The sequence below is a fragment of the Salmo salar genome, chromosome 02 (genome assembly GCF_965601325.2).
Source record: "Salmo salar chromosome 02, fSalSal1, whole genome shotgun sequence".
NCBI lineage: Eukaryota > Metazoa > Chordata > Actinopteri > Salmoniformes > Salmonidae > Salmo > Salmo salar.
This window is the reverse complement of record NC_138292.1, coordinates 36,191,976-36,209,763: the sequence shown is the minus strand read 5'-3', so window position 1 is coordinate 36,209,763 and position 17,788 is coordinate 36,191,976. Positions and strand designations below refer to the sequence as shown.

The 17,788-nt window shown below is 42.7% G+C and overlaps 1 protein-coding gene across 10 annotated transcripts in view; it reads right to left on the bottom strand.

The window, feature by feature from the left end:
• The window catches only part of LOC106580711 (myocyte enhancer factor 2d), a 77,754-nt gene that overhangs the window by 40,136 nt on the left and 19,830 nt on the right, over positions 1-17,788 (bottom strand). Inside the window, exon 1 of one of the 10 annotated variants that reach the window (XM_014162051.3) lies at positions 15,505-15,804. The exons of the other annotated variants lie outside the window; for them this stretch is intronic. The gene's annotated coding sequence lies outside the window, so the exon portion shown is untranslated. Of the gene's footprint in view, positions 1-15,504; positions 15,805-17,788 lie in introns of those variants that run through there. 10 annotated transcript variants of the gene reach the window in all.

The following is a 17,788-nucleotide window of genomic DNA, read 5'->3' as shown; positions in this document are numbered from 1 at the left end:
GGCTGTGCTGTGTCAGCTTTATTAGAGGCATCACCGCCACATAACTGATCTTTTGGTTGTCCGCAGCAACTCGCTGCCTGCCCGACCTGACGTGCTGCATGTGATTCCCAATCGAAGGCAGAGCCCGGCCCCATGGCCCAGTGAGGCAGCTCGCCATGTGTGGGCGGGATGCTAGTGCTCAGAGCTTCTGTTGCGTTTTGAAGTAGGCTCTAGGATTCTGTCACTGAACTCGTAATGTTATCATTACCACTAGGTTTTGTTATCTAAACTGTGGTAATTTGGCACAGTTCCATGTTAGATAACACACTGTGTTCCTTTAATATAAGGAAAATACGTGTATTTAAAAATTAATATTTAATTGAAGACAGAAAAGTCAAGGTCAACTCTGCAGTTGAATTAATAACAAAGCTGGCCACCCCATCTCTGTTTTGGTAAAAAGCTGAGGGATGGGACTGGAAAAATGTAACCACTCTCAAATTCATAGAAAGAGCTATGGACCGACCATCTATAAGAATCTAAATTATCGTTTTAACTATGTTTTGAGGCTATATAGTGTTTGTTTATATTTATAATGTTTACAAACATTGGAGTAAAAACAAGCTTTTATTTTGGGGTGTGACAGTTGAACTAAGCTCATGAGGCATTTCTAAAGTTATATTCTTTTAAGAATCATTAAGTAAATATCATTATTTTAATTAGTTCAAAAGTGGGTACAGCAACTGCAGATTGCCCCTTTAACTAAACAGGGTTTAATTATTTATTTTTTGCAATGTACAGCAATTTCTAACAACAAAAAGAGAGGGGGCAAATGAGAGAGTGCAGAGTACATGTGAACATATGAATTCATGAATGAATGAACGAACGAGCAGACAGCAACCCGGGAATGGCAACAGAGGCATGGACCATTTTAATTAAGCCCCACTACTACTACTATTTGTGGTTCAGCCTTAAAAATAGCTCTCTATATATACATCCAGACTGTGTACTGTTCACACACACACACCAGCATTACAGTGGGAGCCGAGTCATTGCATTAGAGAGAGTGCATCTGGAAAGCCTTGAGTGCAGTTTCAACACTACATCACCCATTGTTTACCTGAGAGAATAGTAAAACCACCCCCTGATTAATGCCTGCTCTGCTTCCATTACCATAAAAAACAAAACAATGACGTAATAGAATGGGTTCTGTGTGTCGGTGTGTGCACGTACCACACATTTGCTTTTAGTTGATGCAATTGCCTTCACTATGGCAATGCATTCTCCATGAATTATTCACTACGTATTTGGCTTGGAGGCAGGACAATGGGAGAAGTCTGAGAAAAGGGTGTTATGCATGTCATAGTTGTTCTCTTAAAAATAAAGCCCTAACAGAAGAACTAGAGGTAGCGTCAGCTCTCCTTTTACATGGAAAATATGGAGGGGGTTGTATTAGGGCATTTCCGCGGCAATGGAATTACGCTTTGACGCTTTTTAACTTTGACATACATTTTCAACAAAAACAATTGATTTCAAAGTTTAACAAAGCATACAACTCAATGCACAAGGACTACTTTGAACAATTTACACAGAACATTTCACAAAAACACATTTACTGGAAGAACTGTGCAGATGCAAATTTGGTAACATAATTACTGTAAAATCTCCCTCAGTTTTTTATATGACCACATTTTAGAAAAACGTAAATATCTGCTCTAATTAAGATTAAAATATGTCTGCAGAAAGAACATTCGACACCTTTAGTTTGAAAAATAATATTTTGGTTATTGAACTACAGTAGGTGAAGTGAATTTACATCTGGTAACAGAGTTACGGTAACAGAATTACATCATGAGTCCCTGATCTGTACTATATAGAAATGCATAATTATGGCTATTAATATAATTCTCTTCATGGTGATGTATCCTGAATAGGTACACAAAAAAACGTAGAAATATGCAACATCCTTCTTTTGGGTATTATTCTACACACTGGGTATTATTGTAATGAGCTCCGCCCCCAAACAAGACCACATTTGGTTGGTCCGGACCAGACCAAATCTGAAACAATCATAGACGTCTATGTTTCACAAGATTGGACATCACAGTAGAGTCGAGTACAGTACAGCAGAGCACAGTAAAGTAGATATGTTCAGTATAGTACATTCAATTATACTGTACTTTACTAGTGTACTGTACTACTTTACTCTACTGTCCAAACTTGTGAAACATAGACTTCTATCATTGGTACAAATTTGGTCCGGCCAGGGCGGACTGACCAAATTTCAACCTACATGGATGTGCGATGTTGGTCAGTGCCCAGTGGGTGAGGATGCTTGTTACAGTAAATGGAAAGAGGGTTGGTGTCAGTAAGAACCGGGAGAGGTGACATTAACGAGAGAGAGAGGAGAGAGAGGCAAGAAGAGCCTTCTATGCCATCAAAAGGAACATAAAATTCGACATACCAATTAGGATCTGTAAAAAAAACACTTGAATCAGTTCTAGAACTCATTGCCCTTTATGTTAGTGAGGTCTGGGATCCACTTACCAACCAAGAATTCACAAAATGGGACAAACACCAAATTGAGACTGCATGCAGAATTCTGCAAAAATATCCTCCATGTACAACGTAAAACAACAAATAATGCATGCAGAGCAGAATTAGGTCAATACCCGCTAATTATCAAAAACCAGAAAAGAGACGTTCAATACTACAACCACCTAAAAGGAAGCGATTCCCAAACATTCCATAACAAAGCCATCACCTACAGAGAGATGAACCTGGAGAAGAGTCCCCTAAGCACTGCTGGTCCAGCAACACAATTAGGCCCAACCAAATCATAAGAAAACAAAAAGATAATTACTTGACACATTGGAAAGAATTAACAAAAAAACAGAGCAAACTAGAATGCTATTTGGCCCTAAACAGAGAGTACACAGTGACAGAATACCTGACCACAGTGACTGACACAAAATTAAGGGAATCTTTGACTATGTACAGACTCAGTGAGCATAGCCTTGCTATTGAGAAAGGCCGCTGAAGGCAGACCTGGCTCTCAAGAGAAGACAGGGTATGTGCACACTGCCCACAAAATTAGGTGGAAACTGAGCTGCACTTCCTAACCTCCTGCCAAATGTATGACCATATTAGAGACACATATTTCCCTCAGATTACACAGACCCACAAAGAATCCGAAAACACACAATTTTGATAAACTCCCATATCTATTAAGTGAAATACCAGTGTGCAATCACAGTAGCAAGATTTGTGACTTGTTGCCACATGAAAAGGGAAACCAGTGAAGAACAAACACCATTGTAAATACAACCTATATTTATGTTTATTTATTTTCCCTTTTGTACATCATTACAACACTGTATATAGACATAATATGATATTTGAAATGCCTTTATTCTTTTGGAACTTTTGTGAGTGTAATGTTTACTGTTAATATTTTATTGTTTATTTCACTTTTGTTTATTTCACTTGCTTTGGCAATGTAAACATATGTTTCCCATGCCAATAAAGCCCCTTAAATTGAAATTGAATTGAATTGGAGAGTGAGGAGGTAGAGGTTGTCGAGACTGTTTTTACAGCGTTGCTTTGACCACCAGATGACAGAAAGAGAAAAAGCAGTTATGAGCTGAACATAACAGTATACCAGTGGAAGGGAGGACAGTAGCAGGTGACCCAACTGTGGTTTGTGACTACTATGATTTCCCATTGTCGGCAATTCAATTGCAGCAATTCCCTTACAGATTTTTCAGTAATTCGATTAATGATTTGGTAACAGAATTACGAGTTTCAATCACTTAATAATTAATTAACAAACTTGATATTAGTAAAAACACTACAACTATTTGGTTGGTCTTCCTTTACTTGTTACTTTTGTGAACTTTCATTATCCTCCCTCCTCATGAGGGAGATAAATAAGAACATATCTTCAAGATACGAGGGTTTTTGGTAACGGAATTTCAAGGCACAAGTAGGGCTGTTGCGGTAACCGTGTTACCGCCACACCGGTGGTCACGAGTCATGAAGGCAGGCAAATTCCATGTGACCGTTTAGTCACGGTAATTAGGCTTCTCCAAGCTCTGATTGTGCTAATGGTCATTAGTAGCCTACCAAACTTGCTAACTGCCTGGTACTCAGTACTCTATTGTCCCTCTAATCACACTGTCATCAATGATGGCCTCTACTAAAAAAGAGGAGGATCAGCTTTCTATAGGCTAGGTTTACTATACTTATTTCTCAACTTTCTTAATATTAAGCACATTGCTTATATTTACAACAGGATTATAGCCCACCTGGCTGGCATGAAAATAAACCACGGAGAAAAGCGCCCTCCATTCGCTATTTAAGTGCATAGATATAATTTTTCCCACTGCCCCCGGTTCGATACAGGTGCATGATAATAGTCCATTCTAAATCAAAACAAATTTCACACATATATTATTTAGTATATGTAAAGACAAGATTAAATCAAGAATAGCCTGATGGGTGACAATATTAGCCTATCACTTGTGAATTATATATTAACACTTGTGAATGATGCCGAGCATAAGAAACAATAGCTTTTTTTTGTGCCATTTTCGAATCATAGTCGCACACCTCATGTAGCCTAGCACATGGACCTATATGTTTTAATAAGGTTTGAATCACAAGGGGTGTAGAGCCTAACTGGCATACATAAGCAGCACGTGAGTTTCAAATGTGGGGAAGATCATTTTCACCATAAAACTCACCTTTATAATAAAAGCATTACATGCATAATTGCATTTGCAATCAGTTTTGATAATGGTGCTTTCCGCTAATTGAACATATGCGCTTATAGCCTACTACCATGTGCGCATTGCTGCGCTTATAATGTGAAGAAATAGCCTAATAGTTGAGCAACATTTTAAGCTAAACGTTCTGATCTGTTGCGTCAGACACATCGCGTAAAAGGTTTTTGGGATGAAAGCGAAGGTAACCTGCCTAAGAAAGCGAAGGTAACCTGCCTAAAAGATTTCCGCCCTGTTGCACTCACGTCGGTAGCCATGAAGTACTTTGAAAGGCTGGTCATGGCTCACATCAACACCATCATGCCGGAAACCCCAGACGAACTCCATTTTGCATACCACCCCAACAGATCCACAGATGACGCAATCTCAATCGCACGCCACACTGCCCTTTCCCATCTGGACAAAAGGAACACCTATGTGAGTTCATTGACTAAAGCTCAGCGTTCAACACCATAGTGCCCACAAAGCTAAGGACCCTGGGACTAAACACCTCCCTCTGCAACTGGATCCTGGACTTCATGACGGGTCACCCCCAGCTGGTAAGGGTAGGCAACAACGCATCTGCCATGCTGATCCTCAACACTGGGGCCTCTCAGGGGTGTGTGCTTAGTCCCCTCCTTCACTCCCAGTTCACCCACGACTGTGTGGCCAAGCACAACCCCAACACCATCATTAAGTTTGCTTACAGTGGTAGACCTGATCACCGACAACAATGAGACAGCCTATAGGGAGGAGGTCAGAGACCTGGCAGTGTGGTGCCAGGACAACAACCGCTCCCTCAATGTGAGCAAAACAAAGGAGCTGATCGTGGACTATAGGACTACAGGCCCCCATTCACATCGACAGGGCTGAAGTGGAGCGGGTCGAGATGTTTCAAGTTCCTTGTTGTCCACATCACCAACAAACTATTATAGTCCAAACACACCAAGACAGTTGTGAAGAGGGCACGACAACACCTTTTCCCCTTCAGGAGACTGAGAAGATTTGGCATTGGTCCCCAGGTCATCAAAAGGTTCTACAGCTGCACCGTCGAGAGCACCCTGACCGGTTGCATCACCGCCTGGTATGGCAACTGCTTGGCATCTTACCTTAAGGCGCTACAGAGGGTATTGCGTATGGCCCAGTACATCACTGGGGCCAAGCTACCTGACATCCAGGACCTATATAATAGGAGGTGTCAGAGGAAGGCCCAAAGAAATTGTCAAAGACTCCAGACACCCAAGTCATAGACTGTTCTCTCTGCTACTGCACGATAAGCCGTACCGGAGCGCCAAGTCTAGGACCAAAAGGCTCCTTAACCGCTTCTACCCCCAAGCCATAAGACTGAAGCAGGTTTTCCTCTAGGATTTTGTTTGTGCTTAGCTCTATATGTTTATTTTTATCATAAAAAACTCCTTAGCCTTGCCAATGACAAGTATACCCATAAAATGATGCAGCCACCACTATGCTTGAAAGTATGAAGAGTGGTACTCAGTGATTTTTGTGTTGGATTTGCCCCAAACATAACGCTTTGTATGCAGGACATAAAGTTCATTTCTTTGCAATATGGCACTGTCTTCCTTCTTTTCACTCTGTAATTTAGGTTAGTATTGCGGAGTAACTACAACGTTGTTGATCCATCCTCAGTTTTCTCCTACCACAGCCATTAAAACAAACTGTTTTAAAGTCACCATTTGCCTCATGGTGAAATCCCTGAGTGGTTTCCTTCCTCTCCGGCAACAGAGTTAGGAAGGACGCCTGTATCTTTGTAGTGATTGGGTGTATTGATACACGATCCAAAGTGTAATTAATAACTTCGCCATGCTCAAAGGGATATTCAATGGTCGGCTTTACTTTTTTCCATCTAACAATAGGTGCCCTTCTTTACGGGGCATTGGAAAACGTCCCTGGTCTTTGTGGTTGAATCTGTGTCTGAAATTCACTGCTCGACTGAGGGACCTTACAGTATGTGTGGGGTATGTGTGGGGTAATCATGTTAAAAAACATTATTTTTAATCATCTTAAAACACTATTATTGCACAAAGAGTGAGTCCATGCAACTTAAGCTAATCTTTACTTCTGAATTAATTTAGGCGTGCCATAACAAAGGGATTAAACATTTCTAAGACATAATTCCACTTTGCCATTATGGGGTATTGTGTGTAGGCCAGTGACACACAATCCACATTTAATACATTTAAAATTCAGGCCGTAACAAATGTGTAAAAAGTCAATGGGTGTGAAGACTTTCTCAAGTGTTGATATTAGTTGGCAGGGGTCTTTACTTCAACATTATTGTGTTTTGATGTAAATCTAATACCTTTCAATCATTTTTCTGGTCAATGTTGTCCAAGACCCTTTTTTCCATATGTTTGACCAGAAATGAAAGCCTTTCCTTATTCCACATTTTTTGGATGGAAAATCGTTGCAAAATGTATATATGCCTTCATTTGTAAAACATTTCATTTGACACCCAATTTGACATGCTCCTATGAACTTCACATGTGTGTGCTCATGGGTCCTTTTAGATGTAAATGCCCATTATATACTAGCAAAGAAGAGAAACTCTGGAGGGGGTTGTTATATTTGCCAAAGACTGTAGAAGTAACAGGTTTATACTGAAAATACTCAAACTAAAACAGAAAACACTTTTGAGTTTTATGTTATACACTCAAATAGTAGAGGACTAGTGAGTGAGCAGAGCACTACTCCTGCCATAGGAACATTGGTCTACAGTTCAAAGGCAGCGGTCAGTGGGATTTGTTTTGGGCTGCGGGCCGGTCACACATGAAAAGGCTGCTTTATCTGCCCGGGTGTTCAAACCTCGACCTTTTACCCTTCATGCTGCGGGAGTCAGCCTCCCATGTCTGATGTCAGGTAGAATCTCTCTTCTCACATTGAAGGCAGAGGGCCTGGAGAGTGTCTACTGACTGACTGAACTAGGGAGTGTGAGACACTTTTACAAGGAACAGATTAACACTGATAAAAGCAATTCTGCAGTGGTCCTTGCATTGAGCCCTGAGGAAACCCCTAAAATATATGCAATTTTTATCTGTATTGTTGAAGATATTTTAGTGTGCAGTATACCATCAACAGCTACACTACATGGGGAAGATCTTTGATCTTTGCATGTAAGGTCAGAACCGTAAGGCACTCACGACAGAATAATCCATAAAAGAATGGTGCATCATTTATGTGTAAATTCAGAACATCTGTTGCTGTTCTTTCAACCATTTCAGAGGACCACCTCCTATTCAGCCTATGAGGGAGCAGAGTCATTGGCTACAAGGTGGTGCAACACAGTAGGAGCCACAGTGTCGCATAGAGTTGCCACCACCTTATCCATCCTGCATCATTTGTCATAGCCTACAGTGCAGAGGCACAGGGGTCACGACTGAGTCATAACATATAGCACAAACGACAATTGCATGCCACAGCAGCAGAGCACATTTGTGTTGGAGAGGTTTTGTGTATGTCCTTCTGTCAATGCATACTGTATATACGTGTATGTATGACTGTGTGTCAGCCTGTCTGTGTAGTCGGCTATACGTGTCAAGCTGTCAATTGTGTATGTATGCATGCATGTATGCATGCATGCATGCATGCATGTATGTACGCACGCACTGTCACACACACACACACACACACACACACACACACACACACACACACACACACACACACACACACACACACACACACACACACACACACACACACACACACACACATATCTCTTTGTAAGTTGGATCAGAGCACCCTGGGGTGCAGAGACAACAGTCAGAGGTGGAGGCTGCTGGAGTCAGGCCAAAGCACTGCTGAGAAATCCATCACCTTTCCCACTCAGCAACAGAGCCTACCAGGACTGACAACAGTCTGCTCATAACAAACACAGCTATACCATAGTTAGGAAACTGTTACTTACACCAATATCAGGAGAAAACTAACATTTACAATTAAATTACCTCTCATTGGCAGCTAATTCATGGTTTTGTTTTATGTATCCAGATTTGTTTGAGAGCAGTTACAAGCTTCGCTGTGTATATGCTTACGCTGCCTTGTTGGCAGACATCACCAATATCAGGGGAGTCACCTACAGCTCTGCTGAGGACTCAGGTTTCATTGGGAGCAGCCAGAATCTCCCCTCTCTGGTTGCATGGGACTACGGGCTCTGGGGAGGCTATCAACAAGACAGATCTCTCTCTCAGTTTGTGGTCCAGGCAAATCAATACTTATATTCAGTATCACCATGGTCACCCTAGCTAGGGTAAAGGTAAAATCCCTTCTCCCTGTATGAACGCTGACAGTCTGGCTGCTCCATACAAATGAAATTGCTACTCAGAATCGAATTTAATTCAATCAAACCAGAGTGCCACCACGGTATTGCGTATAATCATTGCAATCCACACCTGAGGCATGGAAGCCACCTGAACAGAGGGGCAGGAGTCTGATTAGTTAGCCTTTCATTGGGGAAGACGTATCTGCAAACACAGGCAGTAACTAGCTACTGATCTCTCTCTCATCCTGCCCAGTGGGACTCTGTGCTTTCACCCCAACCTTAGGCTGTAGTCCCAGCACCAGCTGTGGGATATTTACAGCCTGTTGCCTCATGTTCCAGCACAGCCATTCCGCTCGGCTGGCCCGCTCCACTCTGCCTGTTGACTGACCGCTTGTTTGGTTAGACGGGTGTGCATTGTGCCTTATTAACCGAAGTATTCAGTGTGAAGGTGAATCTGTGTGAGTGATATGGTGGAGAAATGTATGGTGGTGGGCTTGGATTCTTTTGAGGAGAGGAAGGAAGGATGGGGGCTGGACCTGGGTTTGCTGTTTGGCTTGTGACTGGGCTTGTGCCTGTGTGCATGCTGCCAACACTGGCAGTGGAATATGATCCAACCCCCCTCCTCCTCTTCACCAATCGTAGAGTGGGTTTTTGGTGAGGGGGTAGCTGCAGTGCAAGAGCAGCACTTCTAGAAAGGGTTGGGAAATTGGAGGAGGTTGGACAGGTTTGGGATGGGCGGTAAATAGATCTGCGCTACTCGGCTCGTGAATCACGCCCCCGCTGCCAGTCTTGTCAATACTGCAGTCTACCCCAACAACACACACACACACACACACACACACACACACACACACACACACACACACACACACACACACACACACACACACACACACACACACACACACACACACACACACACACACAAAGACATCGTCAAAGCACCCAACTGCCACGGAACTACCGTCACTACACATACACTGCCGGTCAAAAGTTTTCAAACACCTACTCATTCCAGGGTTTTTATTTATTTGTACTATTTTCTACATTGTAGAATAATAGTGAAGACATCAAAACTATGAAATAACACATATGGAATAATGTAATAACCAAAAAAAGTGTTAAACAAATCAAAATATCTTTTTGATTCTTCAAAGCAGTCAGTCACCCTTTGACACACTCTTGGTATTCTCTCAACCAGCTTCACCTGGAATTATTTTCCAACAGTCTTTAAAGTAGTTCCCACATATTCTGAGCACTTGTTGGCTGCTTTTCCTTCACTCTGCGGTCCAACTCATCCCAAACCATCTTGTGGAGGCCGGGTCATCTGATGCAGCACTCCATCACTCTCCTTCTTGGTCAAATAGCCCTTACACAGCCTGGAGGTGTGTTGGGTCATTGTCCTGTTGAAAAGCAAATGATAGTCCCACTAAGCCCAAACCAGATGAGATGGCGTATCACTTCAGAATGATGTGGTAGCCATGCTGGTTAAGTGTGCCTTGAATTCTAAATAAATCAGACAATGTCACCAGAAAAGCACCCCCACATCATAACACCTCCTCCTCCATGCTTTACGGTGGAAAATACACATGCGGAGATCCTCCGTTCACCTAAACTGCGTCTCACAAAGACACAGCGGTTGGAAACAAAAATCTTGAATTTGGACTCCAGACCAAAGGACAAATTTCCACCGGTCTAAATGACCATTGCTCGTATTTCTTGGCCCAAGCAAGTCCCTTCTTATTGGTGTCCTTTAGTAGTGGTTTCTTTGCAGCAATTCGACCATGAAGGCCTGATTTACACAGTCTCCTCTGAACAGTTGATGTTGAGATGTGTCTGTTACTTGAACTCTGTGAAGCATTTATTTGGGCTGCAATTTCTGAGGCTGGTAACTAATGAACTTATCCTCTGCAGCAGAGGTAACTCTGGGTCTTCTTTTCCTGTGGCGGTCTTAATGAGAGACAGTTTCATCATAGCACTTGATGGTTTTTGCGACTGCACTTGAAGAAACGTTCAAAGTTCTTGAAATGTTCCGCATTGACTGACCTTTATGTCTTAAAGTATTGATGGACTGTTGTTTCTCTTTGCTTATTTGAGCTGTTCTTGCCATAATATGGACTTGGTCTTTTACCAAATATGACCATCTTCTGTATACCACCCCTACCTTGTCACAACACAACTGATTGGCTCAAACGCATTAAGAAGGAAAGAAATTCCACAAATTAATTTTTAAGAAGGCACACCTGTTAATTGAAATGCATTCCATGTGACTACCTCATGAAGTTGGCTGAGGTGAGGGCACTCAGAGTGTGGTGTCAGGAAAACAACCTCTCATTTAACAACAAAACAAAGGAGATGATCGTGGACTTCAGGAAACAGCAGAGTGAGCACCCCCCTATCCACATCGATGGGACAGCAGCGGAGAAGGTGGAAAGTTTTAAGTTCCTGGGCGTACACATCACAAACTGAAATGGTCCACACACACAGAGTGTGGTGAAGGCGGCGCAACAGCGCCTCTTCAACCTCAGAAGGCTGAAGAAATTTGGCTTGTCACCCAAAACCCTGACAAACTTTTACAGACGCACAATCGAGAGCATCCTGTCGGGCTGTATCAGAGCCTGGTATGGCAACTGCACCGCCCTCAACCACAAGGCTCTCCAGAGGGTGGTGCGGTCTGCACAACGCATCACCGGGGGCAAACTACCTGCCCTCCATAACACCTAAAGCACCCGATGTCACAGGAAGGCCAAAAAGATCATCAAGGACAACAACCACCCGAGCCACAGCTTGTTCACACCGCTATCATCCAGAAGGCGAGGTCAGTACAGGTGCATCAAAGCTGGGACTGAGACATAGAAGCTGTTTTTCAATCTCAAGGCCATCAGACTGCTTAACAGCAATCACTAACTCAGAGAGGCTGCTGCCTACTCATATTACATGTATATAGTGTATTTTATACCATCTATTGCACCTTGCCTATGCCGCTCGGGCCATCGCTCATCCATATACTTATATGTACATATTCTCATTCACCCCTTTAGATTTGTGTATATTAGATAGTTGTTGGGGAATTGTTAGATTACTTGTTAAATATTACTGCACTGTCGGAACTAAACTCAGCAAAAAAAGAAATGTCCCTTTTTCAGGACCGTCCTTCAAAGATAATTCGTAAAAATCCAAATAACTTCACAGATCTTCATTGTAAAGGGTTTAATCACTGTTTCCCAAGCTTGTTCAATGAACCATAAACAATTAATGAACATACACCTGTGGAACGGTCGTTAAGACACTAACAGCTTACAAACGGTAGGCAATTAAGGTCACAGTTACGAAAACTTGAGACACTAAAAAAGAGGCCTTTCTGCTGACTCTGAAAAACATCAAAAGAAAGATGCCCAGATTCCCTGCTCATCTGTGTGAACATGCCTTAGGCATGCTGCAAGGAGGCATGAAGACTGCAGATGTGGCCAGGGCAATAAATTGCAATGTCCGTACTGTAAGACGCCTAAGACAGCGCTACAGGGAGACAGGACCGACAGCTGATCGTCCTCGCAGTGTAACAACACCTGCACAGGATCGGTACATCTGAACATCACACCTGCGGGACAGATACAGGATGGCAACAACAACTGCCCGAGTTACACCAGGAACGCACAATCCCTCCATCAGTGCTCAGACTGTCCACAATAGACTGAGAGGCTGGATTGAGGGCTTGTAGGCCTGTTGTAAGGCAGGTCCTCACCTGACGTCACCGGCAACAACGTCGCCTATGGGCACAAACCCACCGTTGCTGGACCAGACAGGACTGGCAAAAAGTGCTCTTCACTGACGAGTTGCAGTTTTGTCTCACCAGGGGTGATGGTCGGATTCGCGTTTATCGTTGAAGGAATGAGTGTTACACCGAGGCCTGTACTCTGGAGCGGGATCGATTTGGAGGTGGAGGGTCCGTCATGGTCTGGGGCGGTGTGTCATAGCATCATCGGCCTGAGCTTGTTGTCATTGCAGGCAATCTCAACACTGTGCGTTACAGGGAAGACATCCTCCTCCCTCATGTGGTACCCTTCCTGCAGGCTCATCCTGACATGACCCTCTTGACAGTTTTTGTTCAGTTTATGTCTCGGTTGTTGAATCTTGTTATGTTCATACAAATATTTACACATGTTAAGTTTGCTGACACGCAGTTGTCAGTGAGAGGACGTTTCTTTTTTTGCTGAGTTTAGAAGCAAAAGCATTTCGTTACACTCGCATTAACATCTGCTAACCATGTGTATGTGACCAATAAAATTTGATTCGAGAGAATGCCAAGAGTGTGTAAAGCTGTTATCAAGTCAAAAGGTGGCTATTTGAAGAATCTCAAATATATTTTGATTTCTTTAACTCTTTTTTGGTTACTACATGATTCCATATGCGTTATTTCATAGTTTTGATGTCTTCACTATTATTCCACAATGTATAAAATAGTAAAAATAAAGAAAAACCCTTGAATGAGTAGGTGTTCTAAAACTTTTGACCGGTAGTGCACAACGAATCACAAACACAAGTCTGTCGCAGAAGGCACTCTCACTTAACTGTGCACAAACACACACATTCATATGCACAAAGAGGGCCACAAGACTGGTGTAGTCAGGTTTGTTGTTGACAGAGGCTCGTCTCCGTCACGCCATTCCTGTGGCGATGTGGTTTGACCTGTCAGGTGACATCACAGACAAACAGGACCACACCCACTCACCCAGCCCTGGGAGTTGGCAACTGCTCCCATTCACCTGGAACGCTCGTGGGGCCATGCCAGAACAAAATAATAATAGGTGCCTAGGTTAAAGTATCCCTTGCTGCTTTCCACAGGTTCTTCCCCCAATATGTCTAATGGGAACACTCAACCCATCCTCTTTCTCTTTATTTTCAGCCTTTCGGTTAGAGAAACCTAATGGATGCCCCTCCCCCAAACATCCCTTTTTTCACCTCGCATCAGATGAGGGCCAACCAGTGCTGAAGGTCTGACAGAAAAACACCCTCTAGACAAAACACTGATGACATCAATGTGACATTAGAGGAGAGGGTGTGTGTGCACAGGTCTGTGTGTGCAAACGTTGGTTGTCACCAGTCGAACATGTTCTGTCAATGAGGCCTCACAAAAGAGCTAGCCAGACAAGATCAAGATAGTTGACTGGCACTTAAGTACCGCCATCTATCATTATATAATATCACATTTGTTTATTTTTAAGACTACAGTCATTAGTGAATTAAAGCTAATGTACATAAAACCGTACCATGTTTCTATGACATAAACATGATAATGAGTCTGAAAATACTCAACGGCGCAACAAACCTTGTGATGTTGTTTTCAGGAGATTACCCGTGTTTTGCACAACTCTAAGTATAGAAGGAGCTTGCAATGCGTTTGCCAAACGTGTAATAATTGTACATTTTTGGTTAGACAACCAAGGTTCTTTCACTAACCTCATTTGAAGAGTTCAACCTACTTCCATTGTATCCTGCACATCTTCTATGCACCTGCAGTGACTCTCACAAGATTTCTCATCATGCTGTTATTCTTTGTAGGAGCATTTATTGAGGCTGTATGATCATTAGCAAGGCCTTTTGCTCAAAAGTATATGATCAGTGACTTTATTAAGCGTGCTACATGAATATAATTAAAGGAAGTAGAATTGACATGTCTTGAAAAACTCAACTCCTTCTCAGTTTGAGACACTAACGCCTACTGAAAACACAGCCTTGCAGTGAGCAGCAAATTGCAATGGAAATGTTGAAAATTGGAGTTAACTAACCATACTTCACAGATCAGTAGCTTGAAAGAGTTATTCGTCTCACAGTTATGCGAGTCACGAAAGAACAGACAAAAATAAACAATCATGTAAGGCCATATTTAATAGCATATTAGCACAATGCTAACATTTAAAAACTCTCAAAGTGAAAAAGCATACCCTTAGGCTATTACTGTATGTAGATGGCACTTGGATGAAAACTGGCTACCAAAACTCTATCAAATAAACCATATGTCACTTAGGCCTACTGAGCCACATGAGCTGATGTAGAAGAAGTGGGGAACTCAAAGTTGGCTTTACCAAACCACCAGTGTGGAAACTGTTAGTGAAACTGACAGTGAAGCACAAGCCACACAGTAAGTCACCTCACAGTCTTTGACATCTGCCATCACTAGCTTCCTATACTGATTACTAAACCACAAAAGCAAAACATAAAAACACAGTAACTACCCTGAACGTGTGGCTGTTCTGTGAAAGAATATGCTGAAAGCACAGTCTTACAGTAATATTATTCCACCAAGACAACTTTTTTTCATTTGAACTTAAGCTAGAGCGGCCTCAGACTATGCTCAGGAGGGACATTTTTCTGTTAAAATTCATTAGGCATTTAGCTGGAGCAACATTTGAGTTAATGCACAAGTCACGTTGTAAGGAAGTAACAAATCTTATATGAAAATGCAATGCCAGTATTGGTTGCCCTTACCCTTGGCTGATCAGTGGGCCGCAGTCAAAAAACAGAAGCGCAAGTTTAAAACGACTCTTTAAAAAGCAGAAAGCACCAGCAAGCACTCTGAATTGAATCCAAAAGACTCTCAGTTACAGTGGCACCCAGAGCATTCTAAGTCAAAGTTCAGGGATATTCCCAGTGACAGGGGTCCAAACAAAGTGTGGTGTGTCCATCCTGCACACAACTGGTAGAAATGACAACTGCAGCAGAGCCCCTCACGCTGGAGACCCACTCCCCAGGCTCGCTTTCCCTCTGGACAACCAACTCCCCTTCTATCCCCTGGTCAACCCCCCCCCCCGGCCCCCCCCCCCCTCGGTCAAACCCTTATCATACTCTTCCCAGGTCACCCTTTGCCCTAATATGCAGTCAGGCTGTGTAGTTTATCAGATCCTCTATACCCCCCCTCTATTCCCTGGCCTGTACACGTGTGTGTACATTCTCCCTTCAGATTCACAAGCTGCTGTAAGTGCAGTGGCAGCTGCCCCTACATACCTTTTGTTCCAACAGCCCCTCTCCCCCTACCATCTCCTCACACATGCTCAGCTGTTGAAAGGTTGGGCACACCGGACTAGTGCTTATCTATGCAGCCCCAAATCTGTAGATGTTCTGAAATGGTCTTTTGACCTATCGTTTCTTTTACACATGTTGCGTGTAGTCACATATTTTGCCTCTAAAATTGCTATTGTGTCATGCAAGAAGGCAAAACTTTCAAGGGTACAACTGGCTCTGACTTGATTAGGCTCTGACTTGATTAGCTATAATCTCACAATCAAGCCCAATTAAAAGCTGGAAAACGGAGTCTACACGAGAGTTGAGAAGTAATGCCTATATGTACAAGTTGTCATTTGTGTCTGTTTTCAAGAATGACTCCGCTTCCCAAGGAGTAAATCTCAGGCTGTGCCCTATCATGACCTTCAAATCTCTGAGGGGTTCGAGAGGGTGTGGGAAATGGGAGGCCAGGAGTCTGTTGGACAGTTGTGTCATTGAGTTTCCACAAAATACAGCAAATATCTTTATTGGTAAAGGCACGTCTATGTCCAGAACCCAACTGGTTAACAAAGGGTTGAAATTCCGAGGAGCAATCTCATCTTGAAGCAATAACTCATATGGATACATCTGAGGGAGGGAAAAGAAATGGCTCCCTTTGAGTATCAGAGAAGAAATGTGAACATGGATGGGAAAAATGCACAACAGCCCTAAACACAACACGACACTTTGAGGACACAATTACTTCCACAACAAACACCAGTGATTGGTAATGGCCTTATCTCGCTGCCCCTCTCCAGGTTTTTCCCTTCCTCTCCTCTTATCATCTATGTGCTAGCAAGGCAGACTGGGGCTCTCCATGTTAAACACATTGTGTTGGCCCAAAGCCTAATAAGGGGATCCATGTGACTGCCTCCTCTCTTCCGGTGACTAATGTGAACGCTGCCCAGGACTATGTGGTGCTGCTGGCCCACGTGTGGTGGTGGAGTATGGGCATCAAGAAGGGAGAGGGATGGTGGTAACGCTGCAGTATGGAGAGTATGGAGAGAATTAAAGAACGAAGGCATTTATTTTTTTTCCCTGAATAAAGTCACATACCAAATGTATCATTTAATTATTATGCTCGAAGATAGTGATGGGGGAAAAATAGAGTTACATATCGTGATATTATTTTTGGCGACATATTGTATTGTCTTGACAATATCGCAATATTATTTTTGCGCTAGTTGGCTGTACCTGCACCAAAACTCCAGTATTTTTCCTTTTTCCAAAACTCTCTCTTGTCCCTAGGTCGAAGACATCTGGTGAGCAATATGTTTGGAACATCGAATCTCAATAAAGTCACAGAATGAAATAGCAATACATAAAGAATTGTGAGAATCAAAATACATATTGTATCGGAACCTAAGTATCGTGATAATATCGTATCGTAAGGTCCCGTGAGAACGGCAGAATGGTGAACTTACTAAATGAAATGAGAGTTTGACTGTGTGATAATAGGTTGCTTCTTGTGTAAATATTTTCTGTCTGGATTTTAATGATTTGTATGTATACTGGAAGTATACTGATATACTGGAAGGGACATTTTGTTTTAGAAAAGGACATGCAAATAAACATCCATAGAGCTCTTCCACCTCTCTGTGCTGCTTACCCTAGGAGTCCAGATTCACTTCGTTCAGGGTCTACCTGAACGATGATTGAAAGGATCAAGTCTGTCTATCAGCGCACTGAGCGCAGCCCCTGTAATAAAGCAGGTTCTTTGCTCTTTGCGCTA